This window comes from Tursiops truncatus, chromosome 15, assembly GCF_011762595.2.
Source record: "Tursiops truncatus isolate mTurTru1 chromosome 15, mTurTru1.mat.Y, whole genome shotgun sequence".
NCBI lineage: Eukaryota > Metazoa > Chordata > Mammalia > Artiodactyla > Delphinidae > Tursiops > Tursiops truncatus.
This window is the reverse complement of record NC_047048.1, coordinates 47,751,146-47,760,744: the sequence shown is the minus strand read 5'-3', so window position 1 is coordinate 47,760,744 and position 9,599 is coordinate 47,751,146.

Below are 9,599 nucleotides of genomic sequence, written 5' to 3'. Positions count from 1 at the left end.
CTCCTCAAATCTCATGTCTGGCCCCTTATCCCCCCAACTCCTGACTCCATCCACTGCCAGTCAAGGTCGAAGGCACTCCATAAATGAAGGGAATGTCTACACCATGTTTAAGAAGTTCCTTCAAGTTTCGTCTTCTTTGTACTTCTGTCTCAACATCATTGTTGTTGTCACTATATGGCTTTTTCCTTCTCGAAGGCACGTAGTATGCTCTCAATTGATGTTTGTCATAAATAATATTCTGTGCCAGGTACTAATTTTAACACGAATTACCATATTTAGTCCTCACAACTTCTACATCAGGCAAGAACCATTACCATTTGTTGCCACTTTGCTTGGCAGCTCAGCCTGGACTTTGCTTGTTCTACACTATCTGCCTTGTTGGAGAGGTATAAAAGTGTGAGTGTTGAAAGTGCAAATTCAGGAACCAGACAGCTTGGGTTCAAGTCCTACTCTCAACCTGTACTATCTGTGTGACCTTGAACAAGATACTTAACTTCTGAGTGCCTCAGTTTCCTTTTCTACATGGATGTTGTAATATTACTTAACTTTAAGCAGTGTTGTCAGTATTGGGTGGGCAAAAGCACCCAGAACAATGCCTGAAACATTACAAGCATTTGATAAATGTTTGGAAAGGCCCTTGACCCTCCATCCATCTGCTTGGCTCGTTACCTCATGGCCCAGTCTCCCCACATCGAGGACTGACTCCCACGGCTGAGACTGAGACATAATTCTGGTCCATGGAGACCGGAACGGGTCTGTACAGATGGGTCTGTACCATCTCATCAAGAAGGTCCATACTCACTCCCACCTTGACAAAAAGAACAAAATGCCTTAGGCTCTTCTGTACATTTTTCTCTCTCACACTGGAGCATTTTTGTTCATTCTCCTTCATCAACACCTGTCTAGAGGATAGCTAGTTTTTGATTATGGATTTTGGTGGCTTAAGCCAATTTATTTATTTTTTTATTATGAATTTGACAGCTTAGAATTGTTGTTCTTAATTTTGGACATTTATATCTCATATTCTGTATGAGAAAATCTAGGAATTATAGTATTAACGTCATAGCAAGTAATATTAAAATAAATGGCAAGCTCTGAATTTGGGAATTAAAACACCTAATAATTGGATTGGAGCAATGTAAAAATGCTGGATCCAGTGAACCAGCACCAGTCTAATTTAAATGTCTAATTAAAAGTTATTTGAAGGCACCGCATACACAAACTGCATTGCAGTCTTCTGGGGCTGGGAAGGACGCTTGGTAACCAGAAGAAAAATCAGAATTGCATGAGGAAATGGGAATGGACTGTAATCTTTAAGAAGAGTGCTCCATTTTAATCAAGGCATGTCCAACTCTACATCCCATTACCACTTCATTAAAAACACGCTGTCCTTAGTGCTGAAACTGCTGTTTGTTGTTTAACAGCAGAGTGACCATGCTTCAAGCCAGGAAAGGAGGTAGCAATACCCAGCTGCAGGCAGGAGCTTTCTTTAGCTGAAGCACTATCTATCCAAAGTTGTCTGAGAGTTACAGAGGAAGAAAAAGAAGAAGGTTTGTGATTAGGCGAGTTTAGATGAGAACTGATTTGACAAGAACAAGCCCGCCAGTCTGCAAGCTGATTCACAAAGTGGTCTATTCATAGCAGAAGGCTATTTAGCACATTGTCAAATATGGCATTCTAAAAATGCAGCATGATCACTCGTACAAATAACTAATGAACAGTGACATATTTAGATTGCCTGGGTGGCAAAAGTGTCTGTGTGTGTGTGTGCAGTTAGGCAAAAAAAAGCTCCATCACCATATGGGGGGGATAAAAAGGAAGGAAAAAAACCTGAAAATGTCCAAAGTAAAATTCTAAAATTGGATTTGTTTTCGGAGGTCACCAATTCTGGCACTGTCAATTTGTCACTGTCGCCTTTGTCTCTCAGTTTTCTCAACTGTAATATATCATAGGATAATAGTTGCACCTAATTTGCCACCTTCTGAGAATTAAATTAAGATTAAGGAGTAAGCTCTCAATAAATATTGGTTGTTCTCATTATTAATATTATTACTGACAGATTTTTTTCTCACCTAAGGAAGTGTGAGGTATAATCATTTGTATAGGTATCACTAAACTGAACCTAAATGCTAAGCTGACACCATTTATAGTGTTAGTTAAATGGTCCTTCTGTTTCTAAAGGAGATAATTTCTTTCTCTAAAGATTTTTCCTGTGTTTAAGAGGTCAAAAAATAGGCTGCATTCTTTCAAACACCTCTTACGTTTTCCTTTCCCCCCATTTTCTTAATGTCATCAGTTCATTCATTCATGCATGCATTTTAAAAAGCTCTTTTAATGTATCAAGCTCCTTTAATGAGCCAGGCATTGTGATAGACTAGGTTGCCTAGAGATGTCAATAAAGAACTTTAAAGATTTTCTGTCATGAATGAAAAGAACTACCATAAATACAACAATCTCCAGTATATCACACACTAATAAGCACACACACGTTAAATAGTTTTTTTTATTATCTCCATGTTACATATGAGGAAACTGAGGCTTAGAGGAGGGAATATCTGCCTCAGGCACTCTGCCTTCAGGACTCAGGGAAGGTACTGTGATGTCCAATCTGTACTCACACCTCATTCAAGGGGTTGCTGACCTTCTCTTCCCTTTCTCAAGACTCTACAAAGGAAACAGTTCAGGGAAATGGGGTGACTTTGGGACTAATAGTTCCCAGTAAAGGATAAAGTCCCAGCTCCTCTCCCTTCCCTATGAGACACTGTCAACAAAAAGAAAAATCACTGTAGTCAAAATGGGGTGTACACAGCAGATGAATTATCCCTTATCTTTAGTTCTGCTTCTCTTCCTAATGAATAAATGAGTAAATCAATAGATCCTTAGGTCTTAGTTGCCCCTTTTTACTCCGAGCAAGTGTTGTTTTTGTTTTTTGGGTTTTTTTTTTTATTATTTTTAAGCTAAGCAACCTAAACGACCAGAGGCCATTTTCACAGTTTACCATCTAACAAAACACAGCAGTGGTAATTAAAACAATCTGGGGGTAGGGAAAGAAGGAAGGGAAATCTGTCACTGCTGAGACTATCAAGTAGAGAATACAGGGTGCTGGGAAATGAAGCAGAAACACCGACAATTTGTTAGATCTAACCGCAGGCTGACACACAATAAAAAGATGAGGCAGAGATTGTTGCTGGGAAATGTCAGTTTTACATGAGCTGCCTGTGGAAAAACTCTGAAAAGGCGCCCATAATTTTCGTCTTCTGCCAAAGCCAGGAAGGAACTGAATTCCCTTTGCACAAATGGGAATTAGTACTCTGTAGTCATTGGCATAAATTAGTTTTGGAAAGAAATGACCATGTCCCTATGTCAGCTTAAAATCAAGGGTTAAAAAAAAAAGTCAACCCATATCTTGACTTTAAAGTATTGCAAGTTTTACTAGATTTTAAGAATACTGCAAGTCTTTCAGGGGCATAGTCTCCTTTTCCCTGTTCTAAGGTATTTCACCAAGCCCCCATCCCATTGGCTGAATCCTTTTAGCCCTCTGACTGGGATGAAATTGCTCAGTAGCTTCCCGCCCTCAACTTGAACCCCATCAGGTAAAACCAGCAAGAACTACCCTGCAAGACCCCCTACTGCTCTTGATCTATTGCAGGAAAGATTTTCCCAGTCAGATATAAACCATGAAATCCAATCAATAATTTTTTGTCCTCTGTATCTCACATAGTTGTAGTCTTTGGGAACAATATCATTAAAGATTTGAGAATTCTTACATGATAGGAGAAATAATCATTGAATTTGGAGCAATTCTGCTAACCTCATTTCTCTTGTCATGCTGGTTGGCTAAAGGACATAGATTGGACAAATAACAACAATAGCAACAAAAATAATGATAGCTACCACTGTGAGAAAAGCTCTGCTCTTTATTGTAAATGTTGTCATTATTTTACTTCAAAGCAATCCTGTGAAGTGGAGACATTTATTATCCCCACTTCACAAACCAGGAAATTCCCACATTGGTTTAAAATGGTGGGTGGCATTCGATGCTCAAAAAAACTAAAATTAAAACTTCGAATCATTTGATTTACCATAACAAAAATATAAGAATAATATGGAATGTGGGCTACTTGCATAGCCAGAGAGGGTTTTCCAGTATTTAGAAATTCAATAGGCTTAAGTCAGATAAAAGTAGAACAGTTAATTACCTTTGTCTAGTTCCATTTTGAATTGTCTTTGAAGAACAACAATTCTAGTCACAAGAAAACCTTCTCAACAGCATCATTAGATGCAGAAGTTGGAGAACAGAAAATATTAAGGAATGGGGCTAGAAGAATATGCATCCAAGAGGTAAAAGTGGTAACCTTAGAGGAGTGGGAGGTGGAATTACATATGTTTCTTTACCCACACATTTTCTAAATTTTTGTTTAAATAAAAGACTAAAAAAATGCAAGAGGCTATAAACTTTTCCAAAGAATTGTGTCTATTTCTGAATGAGCAGTCTATGCTTTTAAATTCAAGAGTCTAGAGTAAGTGCCTACCAAGATGCACTTCTTAGATCTCTGCTTTCTCTCCTTAAACTGTTCCTGCTGGCAATTTAGAAATGACCTGTTGTTATTATTGGCACTACCTGACCTCCAGCCAACCAGTCCAGAGTGAAGACGGAGCGATATCTTGAGAGAACACAAGGCAGTTCTGGGCAGAACAACCCTGGATGTTCATTTCAGAGAGAGAGGCCCCAGCCTGAGAGAGTGAGAACAATCCAAGGAGGAAGAAATAAGTCATGACAAAGAGAGAAAGCAAGTCAAGACAAAGAGAGATAAGGTTCAAAGTAGGGCAGAGGCAAGGAGGCACAAAGCTGTGGTACAAAAGTAATTCAGAAGCAAATCTTGCAATTATCAGAGTCTCGTCACTAAGTCTGGTGTATACCCACTTGGCCTTAGGTCTACTTGAACATATCATAGTCCTTGACCAGAGAGGCCAAAGGCTCTAACATCTTTACCATCACCCTCATTTCCCAAAGGGTATCATTTTGACCTCTTCATTGATTGCTATTTCAGTAAGCCATGTTCTGTACGGGAAGTCACTGAAGACATTTTGTGCTCAGAGAGAGAGTGACAAGGATAGTATTTGTAAGTAGAAACAGTGCTGGTAATAATAGTTTCAAAAGCAGTAAAAGTAGTAATAGTAGTTGTAATAGTCATTTAATGAGAGCTTACTTTGTGCTTTCACTGTGTTGCATTTGCTTATCCTAGAATAACTCATTAAATCCTCACAACTCTGCTTCACCCATTTTGCAGAAGAGGAAAGTGAGTCACAGAGTTAAGTTACTGGTCTAAAGATCTACAATTAGCAAAGGTTGGAGCGAGATTAGAATCAAAGTCAATCTGAATATGGGGCCTCTAAAACATAAATGAGGACTTTCACTTGCAGGAAGAAGGATTAGACATACTGTGGCTCATTTCTTCTGCTAGATACAACTAAAATCCCTAGATATTAAAATAACTTTAAAAAATAAAAGGACTCTGAAACGCAGAGATAATAAGGCAGATAAACAAGGGAACAGTTCCCTGGATATTCTTTTTGCCTCATATATTCCAAACTTGGAGCTGAAGAAGGTGGCAAAATAGAAATCTCAATGGGCACAGACCGATAAAGTCCCCCAATAAAAGCCTGCTCTTCTAGCCAAAGGACCAGGAAAAGAGAAGCCTAGCAAGACAGTAACCACATTTCTGCAGCCACATAACCCAGAAAAAAAAAAAAGAACCCTGTAAACCCACCAATGGCAGTAAGTACATTAAATGTAAATAGTCCAACTACATTAATTATAAGACATAGACTGGCAGAGTGGATTAAAAGTATCATCCAACTATAGGCTGCTGCGTACAAAAAAAAAAAAAAGTCAAATACAGCACTATAGACAGGTTGAAAGTAAAAGGATGGAAAAACATATATCATGCAAATATTAATTAAAAGAGGACACAAATTACCAGTATCAGGAATGACACAGGAGATATGAATACAACCCAATTCTTTGAAAAACATAAACTACAAATTACTAAATATTAAATAGGTAGTTGGAGTAGTCCTATAAATATTAAGTTCTTTGACTATATCATTTTAAAATTTCCAAAAAGAGAAATCTCTAGGCTCAGATGGTTTCACTGGAGAAATCTACCAAATGATTAAAGAAGAATTAATATCAAATTTATATAATCTCTTCTAGAAAAACTTATAAGTGAGTTCAGCAAGGTCACAGAATAAAAGATAAATATACAAAAATAATTATATTTCTATATGCTACTGAAAGGTATGTGTACACTGAAATTATATATGCAATACCATTTTCAAGTGCTCAAAAATGAAATATTTAGATATAAATCTAACAAAACATATATAGGACTCATTTGCTGAAAACTGCAAAACACTGATGAAATAAAGAAGAGATTAAAAAGTGGAGATACCGGGCTTCCCTGGTGGCGCAGTTGTTGAGAGTCTGCCTGCCGATGCAAAGGACACGGGTTCGTGCCCTGGTCCGGAAAGATCCCATATGCCGCAGAGCGGCTGGGCCCGTGAGCCATGGCCGCTGGGCCTGCGCGTCCGGAGCCTGTGCTCCGCAATGGGAGAGGCCACAACAGTGAGAGGCCCGCGTACCAGGGAAAAAAAAAAAAAGTGGAGATACCTACCATGTTCATGTATTGGAAGACTCATCATGGTAAAAATGTTAGTTCTCCTCAAACTGATATACAGCGTTAACACAATTACTGTCAAAATATAAACAACTTTTGTAGCTATAAAGATAATTCTAATATTCACATGGAAAGACAAAAGTGGAAATAGCTAAAAAAAAAAATCCTGAAACATAATAATATAGTGTTAGGAATCTGTTTTCCTGATTACAAGACTTATTATACATCCACAGTAGTCGAGCCTGTGTAGTACTGACAGAGGGATAGACACATAAACCAATGAATGAAAACAGAGAACCCAGAAATAAAACCACACAAATATGTCCAAGTGATTTTTGACAAAGGTACAAAAACAATTCAATGGATAAAAAGTAGCCTTTTCAACAAATGGTAGTGGAATAAATGGCATTCATAAACCAAAAAAAAAAAAAAAAACAAATAAAAAACTCAACATAAGTCTCACACTTGGTACAAAATAATTAACTCAAAATGTGTCAAGGAGGACTTCCCTGGTAGTCCAGTGGTAAAGAATCTGCTTTACAATGCAGGGGATGTAGATTCGATCCCTGGTCAGGGAACTAAGATCCTGCATGCTGCAGGGCAACTAAGCCTGCATGCCACAACTACTAAGATCACACGCCTCAACGAGAGAGCTCAGGTGCTGCAAACTACAGAGCCCACACGCTCTGGAGCCCACACACCACAGCTACGGAGCCCACATGCCCTGGAGCCCACGAGCCACAACTAGAGAAGATAAAACCTGCACACCACAACTAGAGAGAAGCCGATGCACTACAAAGAAAAATCCCGTAGGCCTCAGCGAAGATCCTGCGTGCTGCAACTAAGACCCAAAGAATCCAAAAATAAATAAAATAAATAAATCTTTAAAAAAATGTGTCACAGACAAATATATAACATAAAGCTATAAAACTTTTAAAACAATAATAAAAAGATAAAATCTTCCAAGTTTAGGGATAGGCAAAGAGTTAAAATTGACAACAAAAGCATAATCAGTAAAAGAAAAAAATTGATAAATTATACCACATCAAAATTAAAATTTTTCACTCTGTAAAGGACTGTTAAGAACAGATAAAAAGACAAGCTATGGACCAACAAAATATTTGCAGGTCACATATCTGACAAAGGACTTTAGTTAGAATATATAAAGAGCTCATAAAAATCAACACAAAAAATCCAATTAGAAAATGGAAAAAAGACATATCTCTGAAGAAGATAAGTAGATGACAAATAAGCACTTGTAAAAATGCTCAATATCATTAGCCTTTAGGGAAATGCAAATTAAATCCACAATGAGATACCACCACCCACTTAGCAGAATAGCTTAAAAAAAGTGACAGTACATGCTGGTAAGAATGTTGATATATTGGATCACTCATACACTGCTGGTGGGAATAGAAAATGATACAGCCACACTCAACAACAACTGTCCATTTCTTTAAAAAGTAAACATGCAACTACCACACAACTCAGAAATTGGTCTCCTGGGCATTTATCACACAGAGATGAAAACATGTTCACACAAACACCTGTACATGAATATTTATAGCAGTTTTATTCACACTAGCCAAAAAGTGAAGACAATTCAGGTATCCTTCAGTGGGTGAATGGTTAAACAAACTGTGGTACATCTATACAATAATTACAGCTTACTAATAAAGGGGAACAAACTATTGATACACTCAACAATCTAAATGAATGCCCAGAGAATTATGCTGATTGAAAAAAACCTGATCCCAAAAGCTTGCATACTGTATGATTCCATTTATATGACCTCCTTGAAATGACAAAATTATAGAAATGGAGCACATGATAATGATTGTCAGGTCTTAAGGAATGGTTAGAGACTGGAGGGAAGTAGATGTGTCTATAAAAGGTAAAATGAGGCATCCTTTGGTGTTGGAAATATTCTGTATCTTGACTGTATCAAAATCAACTTCTTGGTTGTGATATTTTACTATAGTTTTTCAAGACATTGCCATTAAGGAAAACTGAGTAAAGGGTATATTATTATACCCTTTATAATACCCTGTGTATTATTTCTGTGTATTATTATTATTATATGCAAAAGTACACATGCATCTTATCTCAAAATTAAAAGTTTAATTAAAAAAAAACTCAACATAGACTTGTTAGTCAGAGTTCTGCAGCTGGTCTTCAAAATGTACATGCTCAGTTCTACCATAAGCTGTCAGGGGAAGCTGCTCCTCTGCAAGTTCGATTGGCACGTGAAGCAGATCTTCTGCGCATCTGTACAGACACCATCCTCCAGGCTGCCCATACTCTGGTCTTCCTTCCAGACCCAGAAATTCCAAAAATCTCTGACTCACCACTTCATTTTGATCTTTCACTGATCCTAAATATACATACAAATTCGAAGTCATGTATACATACTTATAAATGCAAAGTCATCACAGTTCCTATTTTCCACTCAAATAAAGTTTTAAATCATAATTATGGCACTGCCAAACATTGAGTAGCTACAGCAGCACATATGCCATAACAGATGGCTCACAAGTCATGGTTTTTGTTCCCAAAGTTCTGCCTAGTAAACCTAGCAGTAAGCATGTTGCACATAAGTATTGTGCGGAACAGGGAGGAAAAGACAGCAAGCTTGCTTGCGTAATGGGATCTCAGAAAACAGAGAAATTCCAAAACGTTCCAACTGAGAGTCAGTTTTATAGCATCCATTATATGGATCAAGAAACTTTAGGGGGCTTCCCTGGTGGCACAGTGGTTGAGAGTCCGCCTGCCGATGCAGGGGACATGGGTTCGTGCCCCAGTCCGGGAAGATCCCACATGCCGCGGAGCGGCTGGGCCCGTAAGCCATGGCCGCTGAGCCTGCACGTCTGGAGCCTGTGCTCCGCAACGGGAGAGGCCACAACAGTGAGAGGCCCGCGT